General features: G+C 49.4%; 14 non-coding genes across 14 annotated transcripts; 4 read left to right on the top strand and 10 right to left on the bottom strand.

Annotated features, from left to right (window-relative positions):
- Positions 1–1,295: 1,295 nt before the first annotated feature.
- On the bottom strand, positions 1,296–1,383 carry trnay-gua (transfer RNA tyrosine (anticodon GUA)). The gene is given in 2 exon segments: positions 1,296–1,331; positions 1,347–1,383. It is a non-coding gene; the product is annotated as a tRNA-Tyr (tRNA).
- Positions 1,384–2,740: 1,357 nt separating this feature from the next.
- On the bottom strand, positions 2,741–2,828 carry trnay-gua (transfer RNA tyrosine (anticodon GUA)). Its single transcript is given in 2 exon segments — positions 2,741–2,776; positions 2,792–2,828. It is a non-coding gene; the product is annotated as a tRNA-Tyr (tRNA).
- A 1,357-nt stretch (positions 2,829–4,185) lies between these two features.
- On the bottom strand, positions 4,186–4,273 carry trnay-gua (transfer RNA tyrosine (anticodon GUA)). The gene is given in 2 exon segments: positions 4,186–4,221; positions 4,237–4,273. It is a non-coding gene; the product is annotated as a tRNA-Tyr (tRNA).
- A 1,357-nt stretch (positions 4,274–5,630) lies between these two features.
- Positions 5,631–5,718, bottom strand: trnay-gua (transfer RNA tyrosine (anticodon GUA)). Its single transcript is given in 2 exon segments — positions 5,631–5,666; positions 5,682–5,718. It is a non-coding gene; the product is annotated as a tRNA-Tyr (tRNA).
- Positions 5,719–7,075: 1,357 nt separating this feature from the next.
- trnay-gua (transfer RNA tyrosine (anticodon GUA)) lies at positions 7,076–7,163 on the bottom strand. The gene is given in 2 exon segments: positions 7,076–7,111; positions 7,127–7,163. It is a non-coding gene; the product is annotated as a tRNA-Tyr (tRNA).
- A 5,692-nt stretch (positions 7,164–12,855) lies between these two features.
- On the bottom strand, positions 12,856–12,943 carry trnay-gua (transfer RNA tyrosine (anticodon GUA)). Its single transcript is given in 2 exon segments — positions 12,856–12,891; positions 12,907–12,943. It is a non-coding gene; the product is annotated as a tRNA-Tyr (tRNA).
- A 1,007-nt stretch (positions 12,944–13,950) lies between these two features.
- trnam-cau (transfer RNA methionine (anticodon CAU)) lies at positions 13,951–14,023 on the bottom strand. Its single transcript has one exon. It is a non-coding gene; the product is annotated as a tRNA-Met (tRNA).
- Positions 14,024–14,455: 432 nt separating this feature from the next.
- trnaa-agc (transfer RNA alanine (anticodon AGC)) lies at positions 14,456–14,528 on the top strand. Its single transcript has one exon. It is a non-coding gene; the product is annotated as a tRNA-Ala (tRNA).
- A 1,667-nt stretch (positions 14,529–16,195) lies between these two features.
- trnam-cau (transfer RNA methionine (anticodon CAU)) lies at positions 16,196–16,268 on the bottom strand. Its single transcript has one exon. It is a non-coding gene; the product is annotated as a tRNA-Met (tRNA).
- Positions 16,269–16,700: 432 nt separating this feature from the next.
- On the top strand, positions 16,701–16,773 carry trnaa-agc (transfer RNA alanine (anticodon AGC)). The gene has a single exon. It is a non-coding gene; the product is annotated as a tRNA-Ala (tRNA).
- A 1,666-nt stretch (positions 16,774–18,439) lies between these two features.
- trnam-cau (transfer RNA methionine (anticodon CAU)) lies at positions 18,440–18,512 on the bottom strand. The gene has a single exon. It is a non-coding gene; the product is annotated as a tRNA-Met (tRNA).
- A 432-nt stretch (positions 18,513–18,944) lies between these two features.
- trnaa-agc (transfer RNA alanine (anticodon AGC)) lies at positions 18,945–19,017 on the top strand. Its single transcript has one exon. It is a non-coding gene; the product is annotated as a tRNA-Ala (tRNA).
- A 1,666-nt stretch (positions 19,018–20,683) lies between these two features.
- trnam-cau (transfer RNA methionine (anticodon CAU)) lies at positions 20,684–20,756 on the bottom strand. The gene has a single exon. It is a non-coding gene; the product is annotated as a tRNA-Met (tRNA).
- Positions 20,757–21,188: 432 nt separating this feature from the next.
- Positions 21,189–21,261, top strand: trnaa-agc (transfer RNA alanine (anticodon AGC)). Its single transcript has one exon. It is a non-coding gene; the product is annotated as a tRNA-Ala (tRNA).
- Positions 21,262–21,507: the final 246 nt, after the last annotated feature.

The raw sequence follows: 21,507 nt of genomic DNA, 5'->3' as shown, positions 1-21,507 counted from the left end.
TCATCGACCTCACATTGTTCCAGCTGAGTGAGACTTAACAGCCATTGACGATTTCTCCACAGCCGAGGCCTGGGCTCTATTCAATTAAATGTCTCATGCTGCAAAGCTCAACTTATTGCATTCATCGGAACTGCCTTGCACCTTCATGCAGATCTTGAATTCTGACTTGGCGCACATTGAGATCTAAACTCTTTGCTCACTGTGTCGGTCAGCGCATTGAGCAGATGCATATGGAGGTCAGTGGGCTGAGTGCCAGTGTAAAACATTCACTTCCACCTCACAGATAAGGACACGTATTGCAGAGTTAATTTCTTTACTCACCTCAGGATTGCACCGTTGATATTTGGGAAAATAAAGACACCTTCATTGAAGCAGCAATCCAAAAATTCTCATCTCCCTCCAACTATGACATGCGGGTAAGATTGATTGGCCATGCTAAATGGCCCCTGAGTGTCAGTGGGACTGGCTAGGTTAAATGCGTGGCATCATGGGAATCGGGCCTGGGTGGGAGTGTGTTCGGTGCAGATCGGACGGGCCGGATGGCCTCCTTCTGCACTGGAGGATTCTAAGATCTACGATCTATGGAGTCCTTGTGGAACAGCACATGCTAAAGTTTTGGAGCAGTGTAGACTCACCAATAGATCAACTGAAGTTTGCTGGAACCACGGAGAGATTCGGGAATGCGGGCATCGATGCGACTGCCTCTCACGTGTAACGCCTACACCCACAACTGGAGCTGAACCCTGTGACGTTGCATAATGTCCTCCAACTTGATTCCCGTGATAGACTCAGCACCTGTATGCAAGTAAATCAAATGAACAGCGGGGAGATCCTGCTGCAGACATCTGCTGCCCAAACACGGCCGACGCTTTTCTCTCGAGAGCATGTACGAGAGGCAGCGGGTGAGAATCATTTGGATGGAATTCAGCAGAGATGGTCAAAGAAGCAGAGAAAGAACTGAGCTCATGATTTAAATTGAGACAAGTCCAAAATCGTGGCCAGCATGAGCATGAGGGGGCAGTCGGGAGCTGTGTGCGACTGACAGAATACTGCTTGTACTTTGAATTGATTGCCGGCTGCTTGGAAGCGTTGCAGTTGAAATGCATTTCCTGCTGGCCAGGAGGTGCAAAGGCAGAAGTAAAAGAGCCACCTTGTGGCTCCTCTCAAAGTGGAAAAGAAATGCTGCTGCAGATGGAGCGGGAGATGCGAGACCAATGCAAGTGACAAGCTGCAATGACTGGCACAATGTATCATGCTGCTCCATGCAGAGTTATGGTAAAAGTGAACTTTGGGCTTCCTTCGAGCCGGAATTGAACCAGCCACCTAAGGATGTCAGCTTCAATCATCTACAGTCCTCCGCTCTACCAGCTGAGCTATCGAAGGGGAGCACACCACGGCTCTCTCTTTACTGATTGACTGCCATGTACCTATAGCTCTTTGCCGATTCATCGACCTCACATTGTTCCAGCTGAGTGAGACTTAACAGCCATTGACGATTTCTCCACAGCCGAGGCCTGGGCTCTATTCAATTAAATGTCTCATGCTGCAAAGCTCAACTTATTGCATTCATCGGAACTGCCTTGCACCTTCATGCAGATCTTGAATTCTGACTTGGCGCACATTGAGATCTAAACTCTTTGCTCACTGTGTCGGTCAGCGCACTGAGCAGATGAATATGGAGGTCAGTGGGCTGAGTGCCAGTGTAAAACATTCACTTCCACCTCACAGATAAGGACACGTATTGCAGAGTTAATTTCTTTACTCACCTCAGGATTGCATCTTTGATATTTGGGAAAATAAAGACACCTTCATTGAAGCAGCAATCCAAAAATTCTCATCTCCCTCCAACTATGACATGCGGGTAAGATTGATTGGCCATGCTAAATGGCCCCTGAGTGTCAGTGGGACTGGCTAGGTTAAATGCGTGGCATCATGGGAATCGGGCCTGGGTGGGAGTGTGTTCGGTGCAGATCGGATGGGCCGGATGGCCTCCTTCTGCACTGGAGGATTCTAAGATCTACGATCTATGGAGTCCTTGTGGAACAGCACATGCTAAAGTTTTGGAGCAGTGTAGACTCACCAATAGATCAACTGAAGTTTGCTGGAACCACGGAGAGATTCGGGAATGCGGGCATCGATGCGACTGCCTCTCACGTGTAACGCCTACACCCACAACTGGAACTGAACCCTGTGACGTTGCATAATGTCCTCCAACTTGATTCCCGTGATAGACTCAGCACCTGTATGCAAGTAAATCAAATGAACAGCGGGGATATCCTGCTGCAGACATCTGCTGCCCAAACACGGCCGACGCTTTTCTCTCGACAGCATGTACGAGAGGCAGCGGGTGAGAATCATTTGGATGGAATTCAGCAGAGATGGTCAAAGAAGCAGAGAAAGAACTGAGCTCATGATTTAAATTGAGACAAGTCCAAAATCGTGGCCAGCATGAGCATGAGGGGGCAGTCGGGAGCTGTGTGCGACTGACAGAATACTGCTTGTACTTTGAATTGATTGCCGGCTGCTTGGAAGCGTTGCTGTTGAAATGCATTTCCTGCTGGCCAGGAGGTGCAAAGGCAGAAGTAAAAGAGCCACCTTGTGGCTCCTCTCAAAGTGGAAAAGAAATGCTGCTGCAGATGGAGCGGGAGATGCGAGACTAATGCAAGTGACAAGCTGCAATGACTGGCACAATGTATCATGCTGCTCCATGCAGAGTTATGGTAAAAGTGAACTTTGGGCTTCCTTCGAGCCGGAATTGAACCAGCCACCAAAGGATGTCAGCTTCAATCATCTACAGTCCTCCGCTCTACCAGCTGAGCTATCGAAGGGGAGCACACCACAGCTCTCTCTTTACTGATTGACTGCCATGTACCTATAGCTCTTTGCCGATTCATCGACCTCACATTGTTCCAGCTGAGTGAGACTTAACAGCCATTGACGATTTCTCCACAGCCGAGGCCTGGGCTCTATTCAATTAAATGTCTCATGCTGCAAAGCTCAACTTATTGCATTCATCGGAACTGCCTTGCACCTTCATGCAGATCTTGAATTCTGACTTGGCGCACATTGAGATCTAAACTCTTTGCTCACTGTGTCGGTCAGCGCATTGAGCAGATGCATATGGAGGTCAGTGGGCTGAGTGCCAGTGTAAAACATTCACTTCCACCTCACAGATAAGGACACGTATTGCAGAGTTAATTTCTTTACTCACCTCAGGATTGCACCTTTGATATTTGGGAAAATAAAGACACCTTCATTGAAGCAGCAATCCAAAAATTCTCATCTCCCTCCAACTATGACATGCGGGTAAGATTGATTGGCCATGCTAAATGGCCCCTGAGTGTCAGTGGGACTGGCTAGGTTAAATGCGTGGCATCATGGGAATCGGGCCTGGGTGGGAGTGTGTTCGGTGCAGATCGGATGGGCCGGATGGCCTCCTTCTGCACTGGAGGATTCTAAGATCTACGATCTATGGAGTCCTTGTGGAACAGCACATGCTAAAGTTTTGGAGCAGTGTAGACTCACCAATAGATCAACTGAAGTTTGCTGGAACCACGGAGAGATTCGGGAATGCGGGCATCGATGCGACTGCCTCTCACGTGTAACGCCTACACCCACAACTGGAACTGAACCCTGTGACGTTGCATAATGTCCTCCAACTTGATTCCCGTGATAGACTCAGCACCTGTATGCAAGTAAATCAAATGAACAGCGGGGAGATCCTGCTGCAGACATCTGCTGCCCAAACACGGCCGACGCTTTTCTCTCGAGAGCATGTACGAGAGGCAGCGGGTGAGAATCATCTGGATGGAATTCAGCAGAGATGGTCAAAGAAGCAGAGAAAGAACTGAGCTCATGATTTAAATTGAGACAAGTCCAAAATCGTGGCCAGCATGAGCATGAGGGGGCAGTCGGGAGCTGTGTGCGACTGACAGAATACTGCTAGTACTTTGAATTGATTGCCGGCTGCTTGGAAGCGTTGCTGTTGAAATGCATTTCCTGCTGGCCAGGAGGTGCAAAGGCAGAAGTAAAAGAGCCACCTTGTGGCTCCTCTCAAAGTGGAAAAGAAATGCTGCTGCAGATGGAGCGGGAGATGCGAGACTAATGCAAGTGACAAGCTGCAATGACTGGCACAATGTATCATGCTGCTCCATGCAGAGTTATGGTAAAAGTGAACTTTGGGCTTCCTTCGAGCCGGAATTGAACCAGCCACCAAAGGATGTCAGCTTCAATCATCTACAGTCCTCCGCTCTACCAGCTGAGCTATCGAAGGGGAGCACACCACAGCTCTCTCTTTACTGATTGACTGCCATGTACCTATAGCTCTTTGCCGATTCATCGACCTCACATTGTTCCAGCTGAGTGAGACTTAACAGCCATTGACGATTTCTCCACAGCCGAGGCCTGGGCTCTATTCAATTAAATGTCTCATGCTGCAAAGCTCAACTTATTGCATTCATCGGAACTGCCTTGCACCTTCATGCAGATCTTGAATTCTGACTTGGCGCACATTGAGATCTAAACTCTTTGCTCACTGTGTCGGTCAGCGCATTGAGCAGATGCATATGGAGGTCAGTGGGCTGAGTGCCAGTGTAAAACATTCACTTCCACCTCACAGATAAGGACACGTATTGCAGAGTTAATTTCTTTACTCACCTCAGGATTGCACCTTTGATATTTGGGAAAATAAAGACACCTTCATTGAAGCAGCAATCCAAAAATTCTCATCTCCCTCCAACTATGACATGCGGGTAAGATTGATTGGCCATGCTAAATGGCCCCTGAGTGTCAGTGGGACTGGCTAGGTTAAATGCGTGGCATCATGGGAATCGGGCCTGGGTGGGAGTGTGTTCGGTGCAGATCGGATGGGCCGGATGGCCTCCTTCTGCACTGGAGGATTCTAAGATCTACGATCTATGGAGTCCTTGTGGAACAGCACATGCTAAAGTTTTGGAGCAGTGTAGACTCACCAATAGATCAACTGAAGTTTGCTGGAACCACGGAGAGATTCGGGAATGCGGGCATCGATGCGACTGCCTCTCACGTGTAACGCCTACACCCACAACTGGAACTGAACCCTGTGACGTTGCATAATGTCCTCCAACTTGATTCCCGTGATAGACTCAGCACCTGTATGCAAGTAAATCAAATGAACAGCGGGGAGATCCTGCTGCAGACATCTGCTGCCCAAACACGGCCGACGCTTTTCTCTCGACAGCATGTACGAGAGGCAGCGGGTGAGAATCATTTGGATGGAATTCAGCAGAGATGGTCAAAGAAGCAGAGAAAGAACTGAGCTCATGATTTAAATTGAGACAAGTCCAAAATCGTGGCCAGCATGAGCATGAGGGGGCAGTCGGGAGCTGTGTGCGACTGACAGAATACTGCTTGTACTTTGAATTGATTGCCGGCTGCTTGGAAGCGTTGCTGTTGAAATGCATTTCCTGCTGGCCAGGAGGTGCAAAGGCAGAAGTAAAAGAGCCACCTTGTGGCTCCTCTCAAAGTGGAAAAGAAATGCTGCTGCAGATGGAGCGGGAGATGCGAGACTAATGCAAGTGACAAGCTGCAATGACTGGCACAATGTATCATGCTGCTCCATGCAGAGTTATGGTAAAAGTGAACTTTGGGCTTCCTTCGAGCCGGAATTGAACCAGCCACCAAAGGATGTCAGCTTCAATCATCTACAGTCCTCCGCTCTACCAGCTGAGCTATCGAAGGGGAGCACACCACAGCTCTCTCTTTACTGATTGACTGCCATGTACCTATAGCTCTTTGCCGATTCATCGACCTCACATTGTTCCAGCTGAGTGAGACTTAACAGCCATTGACGATTTCTCCACAGCCGAGGCCTGGGCTCTATTCAATTAAATGTCTCATGCTGCAAAGCTCAACTTATTGCATTCATCGGAACTGCCTTGCACCTTCATGCAGATCTTGAATTCTGACTTGGCGCACATTGAGATCTAAACTCTTTGCTCACTGTGTCGGTCAGCGCATTGAGCAGATGCATATGGAGGTCAGTGGGCTGAGTGCCAGTGTAAAACATTCACTTCCACCTCACAGATAAGGACACGTATTGCAGAGTTAATTTCTTTACTCACCTCAGGATTGCACCTTTGATATTTGGGAAAATAAAGACACCTTCATTGAAGCAGCAATCCAAAAATTCTCATCTCCCTCCAACTATGACATGCGGGTAAGATTGATTGGCCATGCTAAATGGCCCCTGAGTGTCAGTGGGACTGGCTAGGTTAAATGCGTGGCATCATGGGAATCGGGCCTGGGTGGGAGTGTGTTCGGTGCAGATCGGATGGGCCGGATGGCCTCCTTCTGCACTGGAGGATTCTAAGATCTACGATCTATGGAGTCCTTGTGGAACAGCACATGCTAAAGTTTTGGAGCAGTGTAGACTCACCAATAGATCAACTGAAGTTTGCTGGAACCACGGAGAGATTCGGGAATGCGGGCATCGATGCGACTGCCTCTCACGTGTAACGCCTACACCCACAACTGGAACTGAACCCTGTGACGTTGCATAATGTCCTCCAACTTGATTCCCGTGATAGACTCAGCACCTGTATGCAAGTAAATCAAATGAACAGCGGGGAGATCCTGCTGCAGACATCTGCTGCCCAAACACGGCCGACGCTTTTCTCTCGAGAGCATGTACGAGAGGCAGCGGGTGAGAATCATCTGGATGGAATTCAGCAGAGATGGTCAAAGAAGCAGAGAAAGAACTGAGCTCATGATTTAAATTGAGACAAGTCCAAAATCGTGGCCAGCATGAGCATGAGGGGGCAGTCGGGAGCTGTGTGCGACTGACAGAATACTGCTAGTACTTTGAATTGATTGCCGGCTGCTTGGAAGCGTTGCTGTTGAAATGCATTTCCTGCTGGCCAGGAGGTGCAAAGGCAGAAGTAAAAGAGCCACCTTGTGGCTCCTCTCAAAGTGGAAAAGAAATGCTGCTGCAGATGGAGCGGGAGATGCGAGACTAATGCAAGTGACAAGCTGCAATGACTGGCACAATGTATCATGCTGCTCCATGCAGAGTTATGGTAAAAGTGAACTTTGGGCTTCCTTCGAGCCGGAATTGAACCAGCCACCAAAGGATGTCAGCTTCAATCATCTACAGTCCTCCGCTCTACCAGCTGAGCTATCGAAGGGGAGCACACCACAGCTCTCTCTTTACTGATTGACTGCCATGTACCTATAGCTCTTTGCCGATTCATCGACCTCACATTGTTCCAGCTGAGTGAGACTTAACAGCCATTGACGATTTCTCCACAGCCGAGGCCTGGGCTCTATTCAATTAAATGTCTCATGCTGCAAAGCTCAACTTATTGCATTCATCGGAACTGCCTTGCACCTTCATGCAGATCTTGAATTCTGACTTGGCGCACATTGAGATCTAAACTCTTTGCTCACTGTGTCGGTCAGCGCATTGAGCAGATGCATATGGAGGTCAGTGGGCTGAGTGCCAGTGTAAAACATTCACTTCCACCTCACAGATAAGGACACGTATTGCAGAGTTAATTTCTTTACTCACCTCAGGATTGCACCTTTGATATTTGGGAAAATAAAGACACCTTCATTGAAGCAGCAATCCAAAAATTCTCATCTCCCTCCAACTATGACATGCGGGTAAGATTGATTGGCCATGCTAAATGGCCCCTGAGTGTCAGTGGGACTGGCTAGGTTAAATGCGTGGCATCATGGGAATCGGGCCTGGGTGGGAGTGTGTTCGGTGCAGATCGGATGGGCCGGATGGCCTCCTTCTGCACTGGAGGATTCTAAGATCTACGATCTATGGAGTCCTTGTGGAACAGCACATGCTAAAGTTTTGGAGCAGTGTAGACTCACCAATAGATCAACTGAAGTTTGCTGGAACCACGGAGAGATTCGGGAATGCGGGCATCGATGCGACTGCCTCTCACGTGTAACGCCTACACCCACAACTGGAACTGAACCCTGTGACGTTGCATAATGTCCTCCAACTTGATTCCCGTGATAGACTCAGCACCTGTATGCAAGTAAATCAAATGAACAGCGGGGAGATCCTGCTGCAGACATCTGCTGCCCAAACACGGCCGACGCTTTTCTCTCGAGAGCATGTACGAGAGGCAGCGGGTGAGAATCATCTGGATGGAATTCAGCAGAGATGGTCAAAGAAGCAGAGAAAGAACTGAGCTCATGATTTAAATTGAGACAAGTCGAAAATCGTGGCCAGCATGAGCATGAGGGGGCAGTCGGGAGCTGTGTGCGACTGACAGAATACTGCTAGTACTTTGAATTGATTGCCGGCTGCTTGGAAGCGTTGCTGTTGAAATGCATTTCCTGCTGGCCAGGAGGTGCAAAGGCAGAAGTAAAAGAGCCACCTTGTGGCTCCTCTCAAAGTGGAAAAGAAATGCTGCTGCAGATGGAGCGGGAGATGCGAGACTAATGCAAGTGACAAGCTGCAATGACTGGCACAATGTATCATGCTGCTCCATGCAGAGTTATGGTAAAAGTGAACTTTGGGCTTCCTTCGAGCCGGAATTGAACCAGCGACCTAAGGATGTCAGCTTTAATTATCTACAGTCCTCCACTCTACCAGCTGATCTATTGAAGGGGAGCACACCGCGGCTCTCTCTTTACTGATTGACTGCCATGTACCTATAGCTCTTTGCCGATTCATCGACCTCACATTGTTCCAGCTGAGTGAGACTTAACAGCCATTGACGATTTCTCCACAGCCAAGGCCTGGGCTCTATTCAATTAAATGTCTCATGCTGCAAAGCTCAACTTATTGCATTCATCGGAACTGCCTTGCACCTTCATGCAGATCTTGAATTCTGACTTGGCGCACATTGAGATCTAAACTCTTTGCTCACTGTGTCGGTCAGCGCATTGAGCAGATGCATATGGAGGTCAGTGGGCTGAGTGCCAGTGTAAAACATTCACTTCCACCTCACAGATAAGGACACGTATTGCAGAGTTAATTTCTTTACTCACCTCAGGATTGCATCTTTGATATTTGGGAAAATAAAGACACCTTCATTGAAGCAGCAATCCAAAAATTCTCATCTCCCTCCAACTATGACATGCGGGTAAGATTGATTGGCCATGCTAAATGGCCCCTGAGTGTCAGTGGGACTGGCTAGGTTAAATGCGTGGCATCATGGGAATCGGGCCTGGGTGGGAGTGTGTTCGGTGCAGATCGGATGGGCCGGATGGCCTCCTTCTGCACTGGAGGATTCTAAGATCTACGATCTATGGAGTCCTTGTGGAACAGCACATGCTAAAGTTTTGGAGCAGTGTAGACTCACCAATAGATCAACTGAAGTTTGCTGGAACCACGGAGAGATTCGGGAATGCGGGCATCGATGCGACTGCCTCTCACGTGTAACGCCTACACCCACAACTGGAACTGAACCCTGTGACGTTGCATAATGTCCTCCAACTTGATTCCCGTGATAGACTCAGCACCTGTATGCAAGTAAATCAAATGAACAGCGGGGAGATCCTGCTGCAGACATCTGCTGCCCAAACACGGCCGACGCTTTTCTCTCGAGAGCATGTACGAGAGGCAGCGGGTGAGAATCATCTGGATGGAATTCAGCAGAGATGGTCAAAGAAGCAGAGAAAGAACTGAGCTCATGATTTAAATTGAGACAAGTCGAAAATCGTGGCCAGCATGAGCATGAGGGGGCAGTCGGGAGCTGTGTGCGACTGACAGAATACTGCTAGTACTTTGAATTGATTGCCGGCTGCTTGGAAGCGTTGCTGTTGAAATGCATTTCCTGCTGGCCAGGAGGTGCAAAGGCAGAAGTAAAAGAGCCACCTTGTGGCTCCTCTCAAAGTGGAAAAGAAATGCTGCTGCAGATGGAGCGGGAGATGCGAGACTAATGCAAGTGACAAGCTGCAATGACTGGCACAATGTATCATGCTGCTCCATGCAGAGTTATGGTAAAAGTGAACTTTGGGCTTCCTTCGAGCCGGAATTGAACCAGCGACCTAAGGATGTCAGCTTTAATTATCTACAGTCCTCCACTCTACCAGCTGATCTATTGAAGGGGAGCACACCGCGGCTCTCTCTTTACTGATTGACTGCCATGTACCTATAGCTCTTTGCCGATTCATCGACCTCACATTGTTCCAGCTGAGTGAGACTTAACAGCCATTGACGATTTCTCCACAGCCAAGGCCTGGGCTCTATTCAATTAAATGTCTCATGCTGCAAAGCTCAACTTATTGCATTCATCGGAACTGCCTTGCACCTTCATGCAGATCTTGAATTCTGACTTGGCGCACATTGAGATCTAAACTCTTTGCTCACTGTGTCGGTCAGCGCATTGAGCAGATGCATATGGAGGTCAGTGGGCTGAGTGCCAGTGTAAAACATTCACTTCCACCTCACAGATAAGGACACGTATTGCAGAGTTAATTTCTTTACTCACCTCAGGATTGCATCTTTGATATTTGGGAAAATAAAGACACCTTCATTGAAGCAGCAATCCAAAAATTCTCATCTCCCTCCAACTATGACATGCGGGTAAGATTGATTGGCCATGCTAAATGGCCCCTGAGTGTCAGTGGGACTGGCTAGGTTAAATGCGTGGCATCATGGGAATCGGGCCTGGGTGGGAGTGTGTTCGGTGCAGATCGGATGGGCCGGATGGCCTCCTTCTGCACTGGAGGATTCTAAGATCTACGATCTATGGAGTCCTTGTGGAACAGCACATGCTAAAGTTTTGGAGCAGTGTAGACTCACCAATAGATCAACTGAAGTTTGCTGGAACCACGGAGAGATTCGGGAATGCGGGCATCGATGCGACTGCCTCTCACGTGTAACGCCTACACCCACAACTGGAACTGAACCCTGTGACGTTGCATAATGTCCTCCAACTTGATTCCCGTGATAGACTCAGCACCTGTATGCAAGTAAATCAAATGAACAGCGGGGATATCCTGCTGCAGACATCTGCTGCCCAAACACGGCCGACGCTTTTCTCTCGACAGCATGTACGAGAGGCAGCGGGTGAGAATCATCTGGATGGAATTCAGCAGAGATGGTCAAAGAAGCAGAGAAAGAACTGAGCTCATGATTTAAATTGAGACAAGTCCAAAATCGTGGCCAGCATGAGCATGAGGGGGCAGTCGGGAGCTGTGTGCGACTGACAGAATACTGCTAGTACTTTGAATTGATTGCCGGCTGCTTGGAAGCGTTGCTGTTGAAATGCATTTCCTGCTGGCCAGGAGGTGCAAAGGCAGAAGTAAAAGAGCCACCTTGTGGCTCCTCTCAAAGTGGAAAAGAAATGCTGCTGCAGATGGAGCGGGAGATGCGAGACTAATGCAAGTGACAAGCTGCAATGACTGGCACAATGTATCATGCTGCTCCATGCAGAGTTATGGTAAAAGTGAACTTTGGGCTTCCTTCGAGCCGGAATTGAACCAGCGACCTAAGGATGTCAGCTTTAATTATCTACAGTCCTCCACTCTACCAGCTGATCTATTGAAGGGGAGCACACCGCGGCTCTCTCTTTACTGATTGACTGCCATGTACCTATAGCTCTTTGCCGATTCATCGACCTCACATTGTTCCAGCTGAGTGAGACTTAACAGCCATTGACGATTTCTCCACAGCCAAGGCCTGGGCTCTATTCAATTAAATGTCTCATGCTGCAAAGCTCAACTTATTGCATTCATCGGAACTGCCTTGCACCTTCATGCAGATCTTGAATTCTGACTTGGCGCACATTGAGATCTAAACTCTTTGCTCACTGTGTCGGTCAGCGCACTGAGCAGATGCATATGGAGGTCAGTGGGCTGAGTGCCAGTGTAAAACATTCACTTCCACCTCACAGATAAGGACACGTATTGCAGAGTTAATTTCTTTACTCACCTCAGGATTGCACCTTTGATATTTGGGAAAATAAAGACACCTTCATTGAAGCAGCAATCCAAAAATTCTCATCTCCCTCCAACTATGACATGCGGGTAAGATTGATTGGCCATGCTAAATGGCCCCTGAGTGTCAGTGGGACTGGCTAGGTTAAATGCGTGGCATCATGGGAATCGGGCCTGGGTGGGAGTGTGTTCGGTGCAGATCGGATGGGCCGGATGGCCTCCTTCTGCACTGGAGGATTCTAAGATCTACGATCTATGGAGTCCTTGTGGAACAGCACATGCTAAAGTTTTGGAGCAGTGTAGACTCACCAATAGATCAACTGAAGTTTGCTGGAACCACGGAGAGATTTGGGAATGCGGGCATCGATGCGACTGCCTCTCACGTGTAACGCCTACACCCACAACTGGAACTGAACCCTGTGACGTTGCATAATGTCCTCCAACTTGATTCCCGTGATAGACTCAGCACCTGTATGCAAGTAAATCAAATGAACAGCGGGGAGATCCTGCTGCAGACATCTGCTGCCCAAACACGGCCGACGCTTTTCTCTCGAGAGCAAGTACGAGAGGCAGCGGGTGAGAATCATCTGGATGGAATTCAGCAGAGATGGTCAAAGAAGCAGAGAAAGAACTGAGCTCATGATTTAAATTGAGACAAGTCCAAAATCGTGGCCAGCATGAGCATGAGGGGGCAGTCGGGAGCTGTGTGCGACTGACAGAATACTGCTTGTACTTTGAATTGATTGCCGGCTGCTTGGAAGCGTTGCTGTTGAAATGCATTTCCTGCTGGCCAGGAGGTGCAAAGGCAGAAGTAAAAGAGCCACCTTGTGGCTCCTCTCAAAGTGGAAAAGAAATGCTGCTGCAGATGGAGCGGGAGATGCGAGACTAATGCAAGTGACAAGCTGCAATGACTGGCACAATGTATCATGCTGCTCCATGCAGAGTTATGGTAAAAGTGAACTTTGGGCTTCCTTCGAGCCGGAATTGAACCAGCGACCTAAGGATGTCAGCTTCAATCATCTACAGTCCTCCGCTCTACCAGCTGAGCTATCGAAGGGGAGCACACCACGGCTCTCTCTTTACTGATTGACTGCCATGTACCTATAGCTCTTTGCCGATTCATCGACCTCACATTGTTCCAGCTGAGTGAGACTTAACAGCCATTGACGATTTCTCCACAGCCGAGGCCTGGGCTCTATTCAATTAAATGTCTCATGCTGCAAAGCTCAACTTATTGCATTCATCGGAACTGCCTTGCACCTTCATGCAGATCTTGAATTCTGACTTGGCGCACATTGAGATCTAAACTCTTTGCTCACTGTGTCGGTCAGCGCATTGAGCAGATGCATATGGAGGTCAGTGGGCTGAGTGCCAGTGTAAAACATTCACTTCCACCTCACAGATAAGGACACGTATTGCAGAGTTAATTTCTTTACTCACCTCAGGATTGCACCTTTGATATTTGGGAAAATAAAGACACCTTCATTGAAGCAGCAATCCAAAAATTCTCATCTCCCTCCAACTATGACATGCGGGTAAGATTGATTGGCCATGCTAAATGGCCCCTGAGTGTCAGTGGGACTGGCTAGGTTAAATGCGTGGCATCATGGGAATCGGGCCTGGGTGGGAGTGTGTTCGGTGCAGATCGGATGGGCCGGATGGCCTCCTTCTGCACTGGAGGATTCTAAGATCTACGATCTATGGAGTCCTTGTGGAACAGCACATGCTAAAGTTTTGGAGCAGTGTAGACTCACCAATAGATCAACTGAAGTTTGCTGGAACCACGGAGAGATTCGGGAATGCGGGCATCGATGCGACTGCCTCTCACGTGTAACGCCTACACCCACAACTGGAACTGAACCCTGTGACGTTGCATAATGTCCTCCAACTTGATTCCCGTGATAGACTCAGCACCTGTATGCAAGTAAATCAATCATCACGCTGCCGTACGCACAGAATCTGAATGACTTACAGAGCTGTTGCATGCAAACTGCCTTCATATTTGTCAGCAGGAAAGATGGGAATGAGAGGTGAATGGAAGAAAAGAAGGTGGAAAAAGAGCCCTGCCCTCTCTGAGGATTGAACTCAGGACCTTCAGATTATGAGACTGACGCGCTGCCTACTGCGCTAAGAAGGCACAGGCAGTTGGGCACTGTACACTGCATGACTAGGTTTGCCATCATCAGGCTGCGTCCAGTCACAATGAAAACTGCTCACGTAACATTGAGGCAGATTAGAGAACAATATCGCAGCTTGTGATATGGAGACAGACACGTTATCCATCACAACGTCGGCCCAAGCTGCAGGTCGACGCAGGCGGGCCACAGCACAGCCACAGCTTTGGCATCAAGACATGGATGAAGCGCTCAAGGGCTAAAGGGTGCACTGTCACAATCAGCAAAGATAGTGGCTTTCAATGGATTTCAAAGATGTTGATTAAATGGAAAAACTACCGTGTTGAAGCAGCAGGCCGGATCCGATGAAGAGGTCCTGTGCACTTTCTCGAGCATCTTGGAGACGGACTGAGGAGATCCTGAGCAGCAAGAAAGCTGACCCCAGCTGCAGCTTGGGGGAATTAGCTCAAATGGTAGAGCGCTCGCTTAGCATGCGAGAGGTAGTGGGATCGATGCCCACATTCTCCACTTTGATTTTTACCTTGGGGCCAAAGCTTCTTGGAGACAAGGGCTGAGGCAAGCCTGGACAGCAAGAAAGCTGAAGCCAGAATTGCCATGGGGAATTAGCTCAAATGGTAGAGCGCTTGCTTTGCATGTGAGATGTAGTGGGATCGATGCCCACATTCTCCACTCAGATTTTATCTTTGGGCCAAAGTTTCAGGCCCACCCATCATGTCATTCACTTTACACATCTCCAGGCTTTCTCCAAGCGCTGCCGCACGCACGCACGCACCCACCCACGCACGCACAGAGTGTCTGAATGATTTGCACAGCTGCCGCAAGAAGCTGCCGTCATATTTATCAGCAGTAAAGATGGGAATGTGAGGCGAATGGAGGGAAAGAAGGTGTCAAATACACAAGATTGTATCCAGGATGCACAGGTGATGAGACTCACACGCTGCCGACTGCACCAAGAAGGCACACTTGGAACTGCGCTGCACACGGCGTGACTAGATTTGCCATCGAACAGCCTGCATCCAGCCACAAAGCAAAGTGTTCAGAAAACACTGAGGAAATTACACAACAATACATCAGCTTGTGATACAGAGTCAGAAACGTCATCCATTACAGCACGGGGGCCCATCGCGCAGGGTGAAGCTGGCGGGTAACTGCATGCCTACACCTTTGCCGTTAAGATGTGGATGAAGCACTCAAGGGCTCAAAGGTGCACGGTCAAAATTCAGCAAAGACTGCGTGCGGATGTCAACGATTCGCATCGATTGCTCAGTCGGTACAACAGAAGACTCGAGGGGTAAATATACCAAAGTCGTCCTTAGGTCACCGCTTGAATGATGTTAACAATTTCTGCGTGCCCATTGAGAAGGAAGTGTGTCGTAAGCAAACGTTTACGGCAAAGCAGCACTCCGAACCTGAGGACGAGTTTATAACTGAACATGTTGCTGCTCAGGCAGAGGAGCCATCTTTGCCTGTGGGAAAACAGCCTCCACACGGCTGCAAAGTTTCTGCAGTTGCGTGTGCGGGCCAGCGGGAGTGGCATTGAGCAGCAACGCATCCAACAGCTGAGCCCTCACCTGCAAGCAAAAGTAGATTGCTAACACTGAGACAGGGGTCTCGCCTGCCTCCTCACACTCGTGCTGACTGCCGTTTTCCTAGCGGCTTGCTTTGAATGTGCAAATTCAGCCTCTTCACTGATTATGACGCGTCGACTGCGATTTTCCCTTCTGCTGATGGCACGAGCTGCGGCTGCTGGCTCACGTTGAGTGAATGGCAAAATGACTGTGTTGAAGCAGCAGGCCGATCCAATGAAGAATTTCTCTGCACTTTCATGAACATCTTGGAGCCAGGGGGTGTGGAGATGTTGGGCAGCAAGAAAGCGGACGCAGCAATCAACTTGGGGGAATTAGCTCAAGTGGTAGAGCGCTTGCTTCGCATGTGAGAGGCAGTGGGAGCGATGCCCACATTCTCCACTTTGATTTTTAACCTTTGGGCCAAAGTTTCATGCCCAGCGGTCCTGTCATGAAGTTCACACATGTTCAGGGTTCCTCCACACGCTGCCGTACGCACAGAATCTGAATGACTTACAGAGCTGTTGCATGCAAGCTGCCTTCATATTTGTCAGCAGGAAAGATGGGAATGAGAGGTGAATGGAAGAAAAGAAGGTGGAAAAAGAGCCCTGCCCTCTCTGAGGATTGAACTCAGGACCTTCAGATTATGAGACTGACGCGCTGCCTACTGCGCTAAGAAGGCACAGGCAGTTGGGCACTGTACACTGCATGACTAGGTTTGCCATCATCAGGCTGCGTCCAGTCACAATGAAAACTGCTCACGTAACATTGAGGCAGATTAGAGAACAATATCGCAGCTTGTGATATGGAGACAGACACGTTATCCATCACAACGTCGGCCCAAGCTGCAGGTCGACGCAGGCGGGCCACAGCACAGCCACAGCTTTGGCATCAAGACATGGATGAAGCGCTCAAGGGCTAAAGGGTGCACTGTCACAATCAGCAAAGATAGTGGCTTTCAATGGATTTCAAAGATGTTGATTAAATGGAAAAACTACCGTGTTGAAGCAGCAGGCCGGATCCGATGAAGAGGTCCTGTGCACTTTCTCAAGCATCTTGGAGACAGACTGAGGAGATCCTGAGCAGCAAGAAAGCTCACCCCAGCTGCAGCTTGGGGGAATTAGCTCAAATGGTAGAGCGCTCGCTTAGCATGCGAGAGGTAGTGGGATCGATGCCCACATTCTCCACTTTGATTTTTACCTTGGGGCCAAAGCTTCTTGGAGACAGGGGCTGAGGCAAGCCTGGACAGCAAGAAAGCTGAGGCCAGAATTGCCATGGGGAATTAGCTCAAATGGTAGAGCGCTTGCTTTGCATGTGAGAGGTAGTGGGATCGATGCCCACATTCTCCACTCAGATTTTATCTTTGGGCCAAAGTTTCAGGCCCACCCGTCATGTCATTCACTTTACACATCTCTAGGCTTTCTCCAAGCGCTGCCGCACGCACGCACGCACGCACCCACGCACGCACAGAGTGTCTGAATGATTTGCACAGCTGCCGCAAGAAGCTGCCGTCATATTTATCAGCAGTAAAGATGGGAATGTGAGGCGAATGGAGGGAAAGAAGGTGTCAAATACACAAGATTGTATCCAGGATGCACAGGTGATGAGACTCACACGCTGCCGACTGCACCAAGAAGGCACACTTGGAACTGCGCTGCACACGGCGTGACTAGATTTGCCATCGAACAGCCTGCATCCAGCCACAAGTAAAGTGTTCAGAAAACACTGAGGAAATTACACAACAATACATCAGCTTGTGATACAGAGTCAGAAACGTCATCCATTACAGCACGGGGGCCCATCGCGCAGGGTGAAGCTGGCGGGTAACTGCATGCCTACACCTTTGCCGTTAAGATGTGGATGAAGCACTCAAGGGCTCAAAGGTGCACGGTCAAAATTCAGCAAAGACTGCGTGCGGATGTCAACGATTCGCATCGATTGCTCAGTCGGTACAACAGAAGACTCGAGGGGTAAATATACCAAAGTCGTCCTTAGGTCACCGCTTGAATGATGTTAACAATTTCTGCGTGCCCATTGAGAAGGAAGTGTGTCGTAAGCAAACGTTTACGGCAAAGCAGCACTCCGAACATGAGGACGAGTTTATAACTGAACATGTTGCTGCTCAGGCAGAGGAGCCATCTTTGCCTGTGGGAAAACAGCCTCCACACGGCTGCAAAGTTTCTGCAGTTGCGTGTGCGGGCCAGCGGGAGTGGCATTGAGCAGCAACGCATCCAACAGCTGAGCCCTCACCTGCAAGCAAAAGTAGATTGCTAACACTGAGACAGGGGTCTCGCCTGCCTCCTCACACTCGTGCTGACTGCCGTTTTCCTAGCGGCTTGCTTTGAATGTGCAAATTCAGCCTCTTCACTGATTATGACGCGTCGACTGCGATTTTCCCTTCTGCTGATGGCACGAGCTGCGGCTGCTGGCTCACGTTGAGTGAATGGCAAAATGACTGTGTTGAAGCAGCAGGCCGATCCAATGAAGAATTTCTCTGCACTTTCATGAACATCTTGGAGCCAGGGGGTGTGGAGATGTTGGGCAGCAAGAAAGCGGACGCAGCAATCAACTTGGGGGAATTAGCTCAAGTGGTAGAGCGCTTGCTTCGCATGTGAGAGGCAGTGGGAGCGATGCCCACATTCTCCACTTTGATTTTTAACCTTTGGGCCAAAGTTTCATGCCCAGCGGTCCTGTCATGAAGTTCACACATGTTCAGGGTTCCTCCACACGCTGCCGTACGCACAGAATCTGAATGACTTACAGAGCTGTTGCATGCAAGCTGCCTTCATATTTGTCAGCAGGAAAGATGGGAATGAGAGGTGAATGGAAGAAAAGAAGGTGGAAAAAGAGCCCTGCCCTCTCTGAGGATTGAACTCAGGACCTTCAGATTATGAGACTGACGCGCTGCCTACTGCGCTAAGAAGGCACAGGCAGTTGGGCACTGTACACTGCATGACTAGGTTTGCCATCATCAGGCTGCGTCCAGTCACAATGAAAACTGCTCACGTAACATTGAGGCAGATTAGAGAACAATATCGCAGCTTGTGATATGGAGACAGACACGTTATCCATCACAACGTCGGCCCAAGCTGCAGGTCGACGCAGGCGGGCCACAGCACAGCCACAGCTTTGGCATCAAGACATGGATGAAGCGCTCAAGGGCTAAAGGGTGCACTGTCACAATCAGCAAAGATAGTGGCTTTCAATGGATTTCAAAGATGTTGATTAAATGGAAAAACTACCGTGTTGAAGCAGCAGGCCGGATCCGATGAAGAGGTCCTGTGCACTTTCTCAAGCATCTTGGAGACAGACTGAGGAGATCCTGAGCAGCAAGAAAGCTCACCCCAGCTGCAGCTTGGGGGAATTAGCTCAAATGGTAGAGCGCTCGCTTAGCATGCGAGAGGTAGTGGGATCGATGCCCACATTCTCCACTTTGATTTTTACCTTGGGGCCAAAGCTTCTTGGAGACAGGGGCTGAGGCAAGCCTGGACAGCAAGAAAGCTGAGGCCAGAATTGCCATGGGGAATTAGCTCAAATGGTAGAGCGCTTGCTTTGCATGTGAGAGGTAGTGGGATCGATGCCCACATTCTCCACTCAGATTTTATCTTTGGGCCAAAGTTTCAGGCCCACCCGTCATGTCATTCACTTTACACATCTCTAGGCTTTCTCCAAGCGCTGCCGCACGCACGCACGCACGCACCCACGCACGCACAGAGTGTCTGAATGATTTGCACAGCTGCCGCAAGAAGCTGCCGTCATATTTATCAGCAGTAAAGATGGGAATGTGAGGCGAATGGAGGGAAAGAAGGTGTCAAATACACAAGATTGTATCCAGGATGCACAGGTGATGAGACTCACACGCTGCCGACTGCACCAAGAAGGCACACTTGGAACTGCGCTGCACACGGCGTGACTAGATTTGCCATCGAACAGCCTGCATCCAGCCACAAGTAAAGTGTTCAGAAAACACTGAGGAAATTACACAACAATACATCAGCTTGTGATACAGAGTCAGAAACGTCATCCATTACAGCACGGGGGCCCATCGCGCAGGGTGAAGCTGGCGGGTAACTGCATGCCTACACCTTTGCCGTTAAGATGTGGATGAAGCACTCAAGGGCTCAAAGGTGCACGGTCAAAATTCAGCAAAGACTGCGTGCGGATGTCAACGATTCGCATCGATTGCTCAGTCGGTACAACAGAAGACTCGAGGGGTAAATATACCAAAGTCGTCCTTAGGTCACCGCTTGAATGATGTTAACAATTTCTGCGTGCCCATTGAGAAGGAAGTGTGTCGTAAGCAAACGTTTACGGCAAAGCAGCACTCCGAACATGAGGACGAGTTTATAACTGAACATGTTGCTGCTCAGGCAGAGGAGCCATCTTTGCCTGTGGGAAAACAGCCTCCACACGGCTGCAAAGTTTCTGCAGTTGCGTGTGCGGGCCAGCGGGAGTGGCATTGAGCAGCAACGCATCCAACAGCTGAGCCCTCACCTGCAAGCAAAAGTAGATTGCTAACACTGAGACAGGGGTCTCGCCTGCCTCCTCACACTCGTGCTGACTGCCGTTTTCCTAGCGGCTTTCTTTGAATGTGCAAATTCAGCCTCTTCACTGATTATGACGCGTCGACTGCGATTTTCCCTTCTGCTGATGGCACGAGCTGCGGCTGCTGGCTCACGTTGAGTGAATGGCAAAATGACTGTGTTGAAGCAGCAGGCCGATCCGATGAAGAATTTCTCTGCACTTTCATGAACATCTTGGAGCCAGGGGGTGTGGAGATGTTGGGCAGCAAGAAAGCGGACGCAGCAATCAGCTTGGGGGAATTAGCTCAAGTGGTAGAGCGCTTGCTTCGCATGTGAGAGGCAGTGGGATCGATGCCCACATTCTCCACTTTGATTTTTAACCTTTGGGCCAAAGTTTCATGCCCAGCGGTCCTGTCATGAAGTTCACACATGTTCAGGGTTCCTCCACACGCTGCCGTACGCACAGAATCTGAATGACTTACAGAGCTGTTGCATGCAAGCTGCCTTCATATTTGTCAGCAGTAAAGATGGGAATGAGAGGTGAATGGAAGAAAAGAAGGTGGAAAAAGAGCCCTGCCCTCTCTGAGGATTGAACTCAGGACCTTCAGATTATGAGACTGACGCGCTGCCTACTGCGCTAAGAAGGCACAGGCAGTTGGGCACTGTACACTGCATGACTAGGTTTGCCATCATCAGGCTGCGTCCAGTCACAATGAAAACTGCTCACGTAACATTGAGGCAGATTAGAGAACAATATCGCAGCTTGTGATATGGAGACAGACACGTTATCCATCACAACGTCGGCCCAAGCTGCAGGTCGACGCAGGCGGGCCACAGCACAGCCACAGCTTTGGCATCAAGACATGGATGAAGCGCTCAAGGGCTAAAGGGTGCACTGTCACAATCAGCAAAGATAGTGGCTTTCAATGGATTTCAAAGATGTTGATTAAATGGAAAAACTACCGTGTTGAAGCAGCAGGCCGGATCCGATGAAGAGGTCCTGTGCACTTTCTCAAGCATCTTGGAGACGGACTGAGGAGATCCTGAGCAGCAAGAAAGCTGACCCCAGCTGCAGCTTGGGGGGATTAGCTCAAATGGTAGAGCGCTCGCTTAGCATGCGAGAGGTAGTGGGATCGATGCCCACATTCTCCACTTTGATTTTTACCTTGGGGCCAAAGCTTCTTGGAGACAGGGGCTGAGGCAAGCCTGGACAGCAAGAAAGCTGAGGCCAGAATTGCCATGGGGAATTAGCTCAAATGGTCGAGCGCTCGCTTTGCATGTGAGAGGTAGTGGGATCGATGCCCACATTCTCCACTCAGATTTTATCTTTGGGCCAAAGTTTCAGGCCCACCCGTCATGTCATTCACTTTACACATCTCTCGGCTTTCTCCAAGCGCT

The sequence above is a fragment of the Mustelus asterias genome, chromosome 7 (genome assembly GCF_964213995.1).
Source record: "Mustelus asterias chromosome 7, sMusAst1.hap1.1, whole genome shotgun sequence".
Lineage (NCBI taxonomy): Eukaryota > Metazoa > Chordata > Chondrichthyes > Carcharhiniformes > Triakidae > Mustelus > Mustelus asterias.
Note: the sequence above shows the minus strand (reverse complement) of the source record. Positions and strands in the feature narration are given on the sequence as shown.